The sequence below is a fragment of the Carcharodon carcharias genome, chromosome 19 (assembly GCF_017639515.1).
Source record: "Carcharodon carcharias isolate sCarCar2 chromosome 19, sCarCar2.pri, whole genome shotgun sequence".
Classification (NCBI taxonomy): domain Eukaryota; kingdom Metazoa; phylum Chordata; class Chondrichthyes; order Lamniformes; family Lamnidae; genus Carcharodon; species Carcharodon carcharias.
The window spans coordinates 87,893,961-87,906,907 of NC_054485.1; the positions used below are offsets into that span (position 1 = coordinate 87,893,961).

Genomic DNA, 12,947 nt, shown 5'->3' on the forward strand with positions numbered 1-12,947 from the left:
GGAAGTGAAGGGGCAGGTGTTGCATCTTTTGCGTGGGCAAGGGGTTGTGCCATAGGAGGGGGTTGAGGAGTAGGGGGTGATGGAGGAGTGGACCAGGGTGTCCCGGAGGGAGCGATCCCTACGGAATGCCGATAGGGGGGGTGAAGGGAAGATGTGTTTGGTAGTGGCATCATGCTGGAGTTGGCGGAAATGGCGGAGGATGATCCTTTGAATGCGGAGGCTGGTGGGGTGATAAGTGAGGACAAGGGGGACCCTATCATGTTTCTGGGAGGGAGGAGAAGGAGTGAGGGCGGATGCGCGGGAGATGGGCCGGACACGGTTGAGGGCCCTGTCAACGACCGTGGGTGGAAAACCTCGGTTAAGGAAGAAGGAGGACATGTCAGAGGAACTGTTTTTGAATGTAGCATCATCGGAACAGATGCGACGGAGGCGAAGGAACTGAGAGAATGGGATGGAGTCCTTACAGGAAGTGGGGTGTGAGGAGCTGTAGTCGAGATAGCTGTGGGCGTCGGTGGGTTTGTAATGGATATTGGTGGACAGTCTATCACCAGAGATTGAGACAGAGAGGTCAAGGAAGGGAAGGGAAGTGTCAGAGATGGACCACGTGAAAATGATGGAGGGGTGGAGATTGGAAGCAAAATTAATAAATTTTTCCAAGTCCTGACGAGAGCATGAAGCAGCACCGTCTCTCCTCACCGTCCAAGGACCCAAACACTCCTTTCAAGTGAAGCAGCATTTCACTTGCATTTCCCCCAACTTAGTCTACTGCATTCGTTGCTCCCAATGTGGTCTCCTCTACATTGGAGAGACCAAACGTAAACTGGGCGACCGCTTTGCAGAACACCTGCGGTCTGTCCGCAAGAATGACCCAAACCTCCCTGTCGCTTGCCATTTTAACACTCCACCCTGCTCTCTTGCCCACATGTCTGTCCTTGGCTTGCTGCATTGTTCCAGTGAAGCCCAACGCAAACTGGAGGAACAACACCTCATCTTCCGACTAGGGACTTTACAGCCTTCCGGACTGAATATTGAATTCAACAACTTTAGGTCGTGAGTCCCCTCCCCCATCCCCACCCCCTTTCTGTTTCCCCCTTCTTTTTTTTTTCCCAATAAATTATAAAGATTTTCCTTTTCCCACCTATTTCCATTATATAAAAAAAAAACCCACTAGAGCTATACCTTGAGTGCCCTACCATCCATTCTTAATTAGCACATTCGTTTAGATAATATCACCAACTTTAACTTTAACACCTATGTGTTCTATTGTACTATTGTTGTTGACATCTTTTGATGATCTGCTTCTATCACTGCTTGTTTGTCGCTACAACCACACCAACCCCCTCCCCCTCTCTGTCTCTCTATCTCTCCGCCCCCCACACACACACCTTAAACCAGCTTATATTTCAGCTCTTTCCTGGACTCGAACTCAAGTTCTGTCGAAGGGTCATGAGGACTCGAAACGTCAACTCTTTTCTTCTCCGCCGATGCTGCCAGACCTGCTGAGTTTTTCCAGGTAATTCTGTTTTTGTTTTGGATTTCCAGCATCCGCAGTTTTTTTGTTTTTATCTTGAATATTCCTTCTCATTGCAGAGAATGGGTTTCTGTGTTGTATTTAGCAAACATAAATGGGCCATGCTGCATGCTCTTAAGTTGGTCGTTTGTGTTGCTATTGGCTTACTTTATGGTGTTCAGCAAGTGCTGTCCAATTGAGTGCTGGACAATCTGGAGTCTTGCTAATGCCCTGTGACAAGACTTCTTTATTGCTGTGCCCCAATCCACTTGCAAGAAAGGATAACACGTCATTTGTCTTCTTAATTGCTCGCTGTTTGCGCATGCTCGCTTTGGGTTCCTAGTACGAGTCTCTCTGAATGTCATCATTTAGAAGTTTCACATCTTTCAAAAATATTCTGCTTTTCTCTTCCTATGACCAAGGGAATAACCACTCACTTCCAAATATTATACTACACCTGCCATTTTGTTGCCACCTTGTTGCCCACTAACTTAACCTGTCAATCATTCTGTAGCCTCTGTATCCTCCTCACAGCTTATATTTCTACCTAGCTTTGTATTGTTAGAAAGTTTTAGAATTATGTACCTGTCTCTTGTCTAAGTCATTAATAGGGATTATAAATTGTTGAGGCCCCAACACTGAGTCTTGTGGCATTCCACTAGTTATAGTCTGCCAGCTTAAATGCCCCATTTATGCCTACCCTTTGCTTTTTGTCTGTTAACCAATTCTCTATCCATACTAATGTTACCCCCAAATCCATTGGCCCTTATCTTGCCTGTTAACCTTATTTTTTATGTGTGGCAACTTATCAAATGCCTTTTGGACATCCAGTTAGACTACATATACTATTTGCCTTCTATCTACCCTACTAATTACATCCTCCAAAACTCTGATCAATCTGTTAAATAGAATTTCCCTTTTTAAAACAACGTTGACTTTGTCTGATCATACTATGACTTTCTAAATGCTTTGTTATTTTCCTTAATTGACTCCAGCACTTTCAAAATGGCTGTCGGGCTAATTGACCTGTAGTTCCAGGTTTCCACTGCTCTTTCACCATCCACCCCCACCATACCAATCTCCATTTCTTGAATAAGCAGTGTTACTTTTGCTAACTTCCAATCTGCTGGGACAATTCCTGAATCTAGAGAATTTTGCAAAATCATAGCCAGCACATCCATTTCCTCTTCAGATATATCTCTTTGAACTCTAGAATAAAGGCCTTCAGTTACTTTGGGGTGGGGATCTGATTTTAGTCCCTTTAGCTTTTCTGGTACTTTTTATCTACTGATATTAATTTCCTTAATTCTTCACTCTCTTTAGCACCTAGGTTACCATTTATTTCTGATGTGTAGCTGGTGTCTTCTGCTGTGAAGACAGACACAATATTTATTCAATGCCTCTGCCATTTCTTCATTCCCCATGATAATTTTTATCCTTCCTTTCCTTCTAAGGGACCAACATTTACTTTAGCTACTCTCTTCCTTTTAAAGCTCTTGCAATTTGTTCTTCCTGGCTATTTTGCACTGGTATTTTTTTTATCAGCTTTTTGATGGTCCTTTTGGATTCCAAAACATTCCCAATCCAAAGACTTGCAACCATTCTTTGCAATATTATAAACTTCTTCCTTTTAATCTAACGTTACCCTTAACATCCTGAGTAAGTTGAAACTTGATCTTCCTTGCTGAGTTCTTGTTTTTAAATGGAATGTGTTTTTCTTTAACACTTTGGATTGTTTCTTTAAATATTTCCCACTATTTCCGTGTTTTAGGTATGAGGGGATATTGGGGAAACGGATTAATGTAATTGGCTTTGATTAAGCTTCTGGTTTTTGTTTGGATTTAGACACTTACAGACTTGCAAATTAGTTCCCAGCGGATGCTTTACTGTGAGATTACTAACGGATCCCACCTTAGCTATGAGGAGATGTCCTTAATACTGCCACCGGACAGGCAGCTCAACCTTTTGGAGCTTCCAGCCATGGTTGCTGATAAGTGTCAACCCCATCACCCCCGACTATCCCCCTATCACGATCACATCCCATTTGTGCCCCACCTCCCTCTCCCTCTCTCTCTCTCCTTCCCCACCATTCCACTTAATGGAATCCTTCAACAGGGTCCTACAGTCAGTTTGCTCATCCAGCCTGCTGTCCTTCTCCACATCTAATCAGGTAGCAAGTACCATGTACCTGTTGGCTAAAATCAAGGTCCAAGACTCCTCCATCAGCACCTGCTGAATTTGCATACCTGCCTGAGTCCTCGTATTAACCTCCTGATCCTGGCCTTTGACCTGCTCCAAAGGTCTACCCAGACTGAGGAGTGTGACTGCCTCCCAGAACAAAGTGGATGGGTAATCTGCCCCCTGCCCGCAAAGTTCCAGCATGTCTCCTAGTCTGAGACAAAAGAATGCTCACCGGATACTGGAGATGAAAAAAGGGGGTGTGAAAAGGAATTTTTTCCAGAGGGCTGATGACTGACACAAGCTGCAATTGTTAGCTTTCTGGTACAACTATTCACGTAACCACTTTTGATCGATAGGTAACTAAAATCGGTTTCTGAACCAGCTTGCAGTTTTAAAAGTTCTAATTCAGAATCTGACTGCCTGTCTAAATTTGGAGCTTCTGGAAAATTTACCAAGGACATTCTGGAAATGACCTGCCCCAACTGGGGTAATGGGGAGGTGCTGTGGGGGGTAGTAATGAGGATGGGTAATGGGGATTTTTGGGTCCGTATTCAGGGAGGGATTTAAAAAGGAGAGGGGGGAGTTGGGGGTCATTGAGAGGTTTATGGAAGGAATCCCAGAGCATAGGGCTGAAGGTATGGCTGTCAATACAAAAATCCAGATCTAGAGGAGCAGTGTAACCCTTTTGCAGCCGCTGCAAACCTGTGAGATCATCAGGGATGGGGAAGGTTGATGAGCTGAAAAGGGTTACAGAGATTGGGAGAGTAGTGGGGCTGAAAGGTTCAGAGATAGTGGGGGAGTGAGGCCATCGAGGAATTTGAAAATAAAGATGAACATTTTAAAATCACAATGGTTTCCAGTCGAGCGACAATGTGGTTCAACAGAACAAGAGTCACAGATTTTTGGATGAGCTCAAGTTTATTGGGGGGGGGGGGGGGGTGGGGTGGTGTGTGGGTAGAGAATGAGAAACTGGCCAGAAGTGTATTGGAATAGCTAAATTTAGCTGTAATAAAATGGTGGTTTCCACAGCAGATGAGTGGAGACTGGAATGGAGTTGGGCAACGTTAGAGGTGTTGATGACACGGATGTACAGTCAGAAGTGCAGCTCAGGCTCAAAAATCACACTCTGGCTCAGCCTTAGGCATTTGTCAGGGCAAGGAATGGTGTTGATGGTGAGTGAATGGAGTTTGTGGAGGGACTGAAGACAATGGCTTCTATCTGCTTACCCAGTACTGGAAGTGCAATAAGTAGTCTTATAGTTTAGCAACAGTGGAGAAGTTGAGAGAGTTGGTGAGGTCGAGCTGGGTGCCATCATACTTGTGAAAACTAATGTTGTGCCTTCAGAGGATGTCTCTGAGGGGCAACATCTGGATGATCACTGGAAGCCTTTTAAGTTTGCCCTATTGTCAATTTTCCCTACTCTTATATGATTCTTTGGTGCAATATGGCGTTCACACACTCTGTCCATTCCTTTCACTTTTGATAGCAATCAGACTCGTCACTAACCTGCATTCTTACCCTCTCCATAAACTTTGATTTTTTTTATATTTCCATGCAACTGAACCCCCCCCCCCCCCGCCCCCGACCACTATTTAGTTTAAAACCATATCGACGACCATAGTTATGCGATTTGCCACGACACTGGTCCCAGCATCATTCAAGAGGAGCTCGTCCAAACGGAGTAGCTCCTTCTTTTCCCAGTACTGGTGCCAATGTCCCATGAATTTGAACCTACTTCTCCTACACCAATCTTTGAGCCACACATTTATCTCTGTAATCTTATTGACCCTGTGCCAATTAGCTTGTGGCTCAGGTAGTAATCCGGAGATTATTACCTTTTTGGTTCTGCTTTTTATTTTAGCCCCCAGTAGCTCGTATCCCCTCAGCAGAACCTCTTTCTTTCTTCTACCTATATTATTGGTACCTACGTGGACCACAACAACTGGATTTTTCCCCTCCAACCCCAAGTTCCTCTACAGCCCAAGATTATCTACCTGATTAGGTAGGTAAGTGTGGAGTCAGGTGGGTGCAGTCCCACCCAGCTTGATGACAAGGGAGGGCATTGGACAATGATCATCCTGGGATTGGACACCACACCCGGATTGAACACTGCTCCTGAGATTGGTCCACACCCATCCTGGGATCAGACACACCCTCTGAGGTTAGACCACGACATTGTGGGATTGGACAATACCCACGAACATGACCAACCCAATTGGGAATGTAGTTTGCAAGGACGAACAAGTCAAAAGTTGATTTTTTTTTTTGAGCAGAGAGGACATGATGGAAGATTTATAAGAGAGAAGGACAGAACCTGAAGAGGGAGAGCCAATCACAATATCAACTGACATGAGGTGCAGGAGGAGAAATGGCTTAATCTGTCTGAGCAGCGATCAGTTTGAGAGGCTGGGGCTGTTGGATCATTTGCTGATTCCAGTCCTACTCCTATCCCTCAGGTCCCACCTCTCCTCCGGAGTCCCTTGGGTGGGCTTGTCCAGGAATGATCACACTCCCCCATCCCCACAGGAAATGAGGAAAACTCAACACAATGTCTCAAAAAGAAATCAATCTAGATAAAAGAGATTTTCAGCACCTGCCATGTTTGCTTTTGTGTGGACAAGTTTTTTCTTTCTTTCTTTTAAGCTGAGAATTGAACCAATGGTGGTGCAGGAGAGACTGTGGTTGTTGTTTCCCTTCTGTTCTTCGGGGGAGGGGGGGCATGACTCTCCTCCTGCACTCACCCCACCCCATAACCATCCCTGGGGGCATTTTCAGATCCCCAGTGATTCCTGGCATCAGAAAGCTGATGGAAGTCCGGGGATAAATATTACATTCATGAACTGGAAATACAGGCCACAAACCGATCAAAGGAGAAAGTGACAGTGAACCAGACAGAACAGTCACTTGATGCATAAAGCAGGATGATGATAGAACAACATACAGGGGTGGTCTGCAGGAAAGATCCCAAGAAATAATAAGAACTGATCCATAACAGTATGACTTCAATGATAATGAACAGTAGATTGCCATGGCCACAAGGTAGCAAGTGGTACAGGTGGAAAGACCACACTTTCCCCAGGACAGGATCACAATTGCCACGAAATTAACTGTAAAGGAGAGAAGGGAAATAGCTTGCTGATTAAGTATTCTCGGGGGGGGGGGGGTGGGGGGGGTGCGTAGTGGGTTTAGGGACTTGGTCTCGGGGGGGTGGTGGGTTTAGTGACTTGGTCTCGGGGGGGTGGTGGGTTTAGGGACTTGGTCTCGGGGGGGTGGTGGCTTTAGGGACTTGGTCTCGTGGGGGGTGGGTTTAGGGACTTGGTCTCGGGGGGGCGGTGGGTTTAGGGACTTGGTCTCGGGGGGGCGGTGGGTTTAGGGACTTAGTCTCGGGTGGGGGTGGGTTAGGGACTTGGTCTCGGGGGGGTGGGGGGGTGGTGGGTTAGGGAATTGGTTTCGCCGGAGGCGGTGGGTTTAGGGACTTGGTCTCGGGTGGGGGTGGGTTTAGGGACTTGGTCTCGGGGGGGTGGGGGGTGGTGGGTTAGGGACTTGGTCTCGGGTGGTGGGTTTAGGGACTTGGTCTCGGGGGGTTGGGAGGGGTGGTGGGTTTAGGGACTTAGTCTCGGGGGGTTGGGAGGGGTGGTGGGTTTAGGGACTTAGTCTCGGGGGGGGTGGGGGGGTGGTGGGTTTAGGGACTTGGTCTCGGGGCGGGGTGGGGGGGTGGTGGGTTTAGGGACTTGGTCTCGGGGGGGTGGGTTTAGGGACTTGGTCTCGGGGTGGTGGGTTTAGGGACTTGGTCTCGGGGGGGTGGGTTTAGGGACTTGGTCTCGGGGGGGGTAGGTTTAGGGACTTGGTCTCGGGGGTGGTTGGGGGGGTTGGGTTAAGGACTGGGTCTCGGGGGGGTGGGTTTAGGGACTTGGTCTAGTGGGGGGTGGGCTTAGGGACGGTCTCGGGGGGGTGGGGGGGGTGGGTTAGGGACTTGGTCTCGGGGGTGGTGGGTTTAGGGACTTGGTCTCGGGGGGTTGGGAGGGGTGGTGGGTTTAGGGACTTGGTCTCGGGGGTGGTGGGGGGGTGGTGGGTTTAGGGGCTTGGTCTCGGGGCGGGGTGGGGGGGGTGGTTGGTTTAGGGACTTGGTCTCGGGGGGGTGGGTTTAGGGACAGTCTCGGGGTGGTTGGGGGGTTGGGTTAAGGACTGGGTCTCGGGGGGTGGGGTTAGGGACTTGGTCTAGTGGGGGGTGGGCTTAGGGACGGTCTCGGGGGGGGTGGTGGGTTTAGGGACTTGGTCTCGGGGCTGGGGGGTGTGGTGGGTTTAGGGACTAGGTCTCGGGGGGGTGGTGGGTTTAGGGACTTGGTCTCGGGGAGGGTGGTGGGTTTATGGACTTGGTCTCGGGGGGGTGGTGGGTTTAGGGACGGTCTCGGGGGTGGTGGGTTTAGGGACTTGGTCTCGGGGGGGGGAAGGTTTAGGGACTTGGTCTCGGGGGGGGAGGTTTAGGGACTTGGTCTCGGGGGGGTAGGTTTAGGGACTTGGTCTCGGGGGGTAGGTTTAGGGACTTGGTCTCGGGGGGGTGGGTTTAGGGACTTGGTCTCAGTGGGGGTGGGTTTAGGGAGTTGGTCTCGGGGGGGTGGGTTTAGGGAATTGGTCTCGGGGGGGTGGGTTTAGGGACTTGGTCTCGGGGGGGTGGGTTTAGGCACTTGGTCTCGGGGGGGTGGGTTTAGGCACTTGGTCTCGGGGGGTGGGTTTAGGGACTTGGTCTCGGGGGGGTTGGTTTCGGGACGGTTTCGGGCGGGGTGGGGGGGGTGAGTTTAGGGACTTGGTCTCGGTGGGGATGGTGTGTTTAGGGAATTGACTCGGAGGGGTGGGGGGGCTGAGTTTAGGGACTAGGCCTTGGGGGGGTGGGTTTAGGGACTTGGTCTTGGGGGAGGTGGGGGTGTGGGTTTAGGGACTTGGTCTCGGGGGGGTGGTTTTAGGGACTTGGTCTCAGTGGGGTGGGTTTAGGGACTTGGTCTCGGGGGAGGTGGGGGCGGTGGGTTTAGGGACTTGATCTCGGGGCTCGGTGGCGGGGGGGCGGTGCGTTTAGGGACTTGGTCTCGAGGGTGTGGGGGGGGCGGTGGGTTTAGGGATTTGGTCTCGGTGGGGGTGGTTGGTTTAGGGACTTGGTCTAAGTGGGGTGGGTTTAGGGACTTGGTCTCGGGGCTCGGTGGCGGGGGGGCAGTGGGTTTAGGGACTTGGTCTCGAGGGTGTGGGGGGGTGCGGTGGGTTTAGGGATTTGGTCTCGGTGGGGGTGGTTGGTTTAGGGACTTGGTCTTGGTGGGGTGGGTTTAGGGACGGTCTCGGGGGGGTGGGTTTAGGGACTTGGTCTCGGGGGGGTGGGTTTCGGGACTTGGTCTCGGGTGGGTTGGTTCAGGAGGGTTTAGGGACGTGGTCTTGGGGGGCTGGGTTTAGGGACTTGGTCTCGGGGGAGTGGGGGTGTGGATTTATGGACTTGGTCTTGGGGGGGGTGGGGGTGTGGGTTTAGGGACTTAGTCTCGGGGGGGTGGGGGTGTGGGTTTAGGGACTTAGTCTCATGGGGGTGGGGGTGTGGGTTTAGGGACTTAGTCTCGGAGGGTTGGGTTTAGGGACTTGGTCTCAGGGGGAGGTGGGAGGTGTTGGGTTTAGGGAATTGTTCTCGGGGGGGTTGGGGGGGTTGGGGGGGTGGGTTTAGAGGCTTGGTCTCGGGGGGGATGGGGGGTGGTGGGTTTAGGGACTTGGTCTCGGGGGGGTGGGTTTAGGCACTTGGTCTCGGGGGGTGGGTTTAGGGACTTGGTCTCGGGGGGGTTGGTTTCGGGACGGTTTCGGGGGGGGTGGGGGGGGGTGAGTTTAGGGACTTGGTCTCGGTGGGGATGGTGTGTTTAGGGAATTGACTCGGAGGGGTGGGGGGGCTGAGTTTAGGGACTAGGCCTTGGGGGGGTGGGTTTAGGGACTTGGTCTTGGGGGGGTGGGGGTGTGAGTTTATGCACTTGGTCTCGGGGGGGTGGTTTTAGGGACTTGGTCTCGGGGGGGTGGGTTTAGGGACTTGGTCTCGGGGGAGGTGGGGGCGGTGGGTTTAGGGACTTGATCTCGGGGATCGGTGGCGGGGGGGCAGTGGGTTTAGGGACTTGGTCTCGAGGGTGTGGGGGGGGCGGTGGGTTTAGGGATTTGGTCTCGGTGGGGGTGGTTGGTTTAGGGACTAGGTCTTGGTGGGGTGGGTTTAGGGACTTTGTCTCGGGGCTCGGTGGCGGGGGGGCAGTGGGTTTAGGGACTTGGTCTCGAGGGTGTGGGGGGGTGCGGTGGGTTTAGGGATTTGGTCTCGGTGGGGGTGGTTGGTTTAGGGACTTGGTCTTGGGGGGGTGGGTTTAGGGACGGTCTCGGGGGTCTCGGGAGGGTGGGTTTAGGGACTTGGTCTCGGGGGGGTGGGTTTAGGGACTTGGTCTCGGGTGGGTTGGTGCGGGAGGGTTTAGGGACGTGGACTCGGGGGGCTGGGTTTAGGGACTTGGTCTCGGGGGAGTGGGGGTGTGGATTTATGGACTTGGTCTTGGGGGGGGAGGGGGTGTGTGTTTAGGGACTTTGTCTCAGGGGGTTGGGGGGAGGGGGTGTAGGTTTAGGGACTTTGTCTCAGGGGTGTGGGGGGTGTGGGTTTAGGGACTTTGTCTCGGAGGGTTGGGTTTAGGGACTTGGTCTCAGGGGGGGGTGGGAGGTGTTGGGTTTAGGGAATTGTTCTCGGGGGGGTTGGGGGGGTTGGGGGGGTGGGTTTAGGGGCTTGGTCTCGGGGGGGATGGGGGGTGGTGGGTTTAGGGACTTAGTCTCGGGGGGGTGGGGGACTGGGTTTAGGGACATAGTCTCGGGGGGGTGCGTTTATGGACTTGGTCTCGGTGGTGTGGGGGTGTGGGTTTACGGACTTGGTCTCGTAGTTTGGGGGTGTTGGTTTAGGCACATGGTCTCAGTGGGGGTGGGTTTAGGGAGTTGGTCTCGGGGGTGGGTTTAGGGACTTGGTCTCGGGGTGGTGGGTTTAGGGACGGTCTCGGGGGGGTGGGTTTAGGGACTTGGTCTCGGTGGGGTGGGTTTAGGGACTTGGACTCGGGGGGGTGGGAGGGGTGGGTTTAGGGACTTGGTCTCAGTGGGGGTGGGATTAGGGAGTTAGTCTCGGGGGTGGGTTTAGGGACTTGGTCTCGGGGGGGTGGGTTTAGGGACTTGGTCCCGGGGGGGGGTGGGGGGGGGTGGGTTTAGGGACTTGGTCTCGGGGGGCTGGTTTTAGGTACTTGGTCTCGGGGGGGTGGGTTTAGGGATTTGGTCTCGGGGGAGGTGGGGGTGTGGGTTTAGGGACTTGGTCTTGGGGGGGTGGGTTTAGGGACTTGGTCTCGGGGGAGGTGGGGGTGTGGGTTTAGGGCATTGGTCTCGAGGGGGTGGTTTTAGGGACTTGGTCTCGGGGGGGGTTTAGGGATTGGTCTCGGGGGGGGTGGGGGCGGTGTGTTTAGGGACTTGATCTCGGGGCTCGGTGGCGGGGGGGGCAGTGGGTTTAGGGACTTGGTCTCGAGGGTGTGGGGGGGGCGGTGGGTTTAGGGATTTGGTCTCGGTGGGGGTGGTTGGTTTAGGGACTAGGTCTTGGTGGGGTGGGTTTAGGGACGGTCTCGGGGGTCTCGGGAGGGTGGGTTTAGGGACTTGGTCTCGGGGGGGTGGGTTTAGGGACTTGGTCTCGGGTGGGTTGGTGCGGGAGGGTTTAGGGACGTGGACTCGGGGGGCTGGGTTTAGGGACTTGGTCTCGGGGGAGTGGGGGTGTGGATTTATGGACTTGGTCTTGGGGGGGTGGGGGTGTGGGTTTAGGGACTTGGTCTCGGGGGGGTGGGGGTGTGGGTTTAGGGACTTGGTCTCAGAGGGGTGGGGGTGTGGGTTTAGGGACTTGGTCTCGGAGGGTTGGGTTTAGGGACTTGGTCTCAGGGGGAGGTGGGAGGTGTTGGGTTTAGGGAATTGTTCTCGGGGGGGTTGGGGGGGTTGGGGGGGTGGGTTTAGAGGCTTGGTCTCGGGGCGTGTGGGGGGTGGTGGGTTTAGGGACTTAAGTCTCGGGGGGGTGGGGGGACTGGGTTTAGGGACCTGGTCTCGGGGGGGTGCGTTTATGGACTTGGTCTCGGTGGTGTGGGGGTGTGGGTTTACGGACTTGGTCTCGTAGTTTGGGGGTGTTGGTTTAGGGACATGGTCTCAGTGGGGGTGGGTTTAGGGAGTTGGTCTCGGGGGTGGGTTTAGGGACTTGGTCTCGGGGTGGTGGGTTTAGGGACGGTCTCGGGGGGGTGGGTTTAGGGACTTGGTCTCGGTGGGGTGGGTTTAGGGACTTGGACTTGGGGGGGTGGGAGGGGTGGGTTTAGGGACTTGGTCTCAGTGGGGGTGGGATTAGGGAGTTAGTCTCGGGGGTGGGTTTAGGGACTTGGTCTCGGGGGGGTGGGTTTAGGGACATGGTCTCGGGGGGTGGGGGGGGTGAGTTTAGGGACTTGGTCTCGGGGGGGTGGGGGGTTGGGTTTAGGGACTTGGTCTCAGTGGGGGTGGGTTTAGGCAGTTGGTCTCGGGGGTGTGTTTAGGGACAAGTCTCGGTGGGTGGGTTTAGGGACTTGGTCTCGTGGGGGTGGGTTTAGGCACTTGGTCTCGGGGGGTGGGTTTAGGGACTTAGTCTCGGGGGGGGTGGGGGTGTGGGTTTAGGGACTTAGTCTCGGGGGGGTGGGTTTAGGGACTTAGTCTCAAGGGGGGTGGGGGGGTGGTGGGTTTAGGGTCTTGGTCTCGGGGGGTGGTTTTAGGGACTTGGTCTCGGTGGGGTGGGTTTAGGGACTTAGTCTCGGTGGGGTGGGGGGTGGTGGGTTTAGGGATGGTGTCAGGGGTGGTGGGTTTAGGGAATGGTCTCGGGGTGGTGGGGGTGTGGTGGGTTTAGGGACTCAGTCTCGGGGCGGGGTGGGGATGTAGGTGGGTTTAGGGACTTCGTCTCGGGGTGGGTGGGGGGGGGTGGGTTTAGGGACTTGGTCTCGGGGGGGTGGGTTTAGGGATGGTCTCGGGGGGGTGGGGGGGTGGGTTTAGGGACTTGGTCTTGGGGGGGTGGCGGGGCTGGGTTTAGGGAATTGGTCTCAGTGGGGGTGTGTTTAGGGACTTGGTCTCGGGGGTGGGTTTAGGGACTTGGTCTCGGGGGGGGTGGGTTTAGGGGCTTGGTCTCGGGGGCGGGTGGGTTTAGGGGCTTGGTCTCGGGGGTGTGGGTTTAGGGACTTGGTCTCGG

The 12,947-nt window shown here is 53.6% G+C and overlaps 1 protein-coding gene across 2 annotated transcripts in view; it reads right to left on the reverse strand.

Annotated features, from left to right (window-relative positions):
• Positions 1-12,947, reverse strand: part of LOC121291685 (class I histocompatibility antigen, F10 alpha chain-like) — a 256,969-nt gene that overhangs the window by 112,371 nt on the left and 131,651 nt on the right. The window lies entirely within an intron of this gene.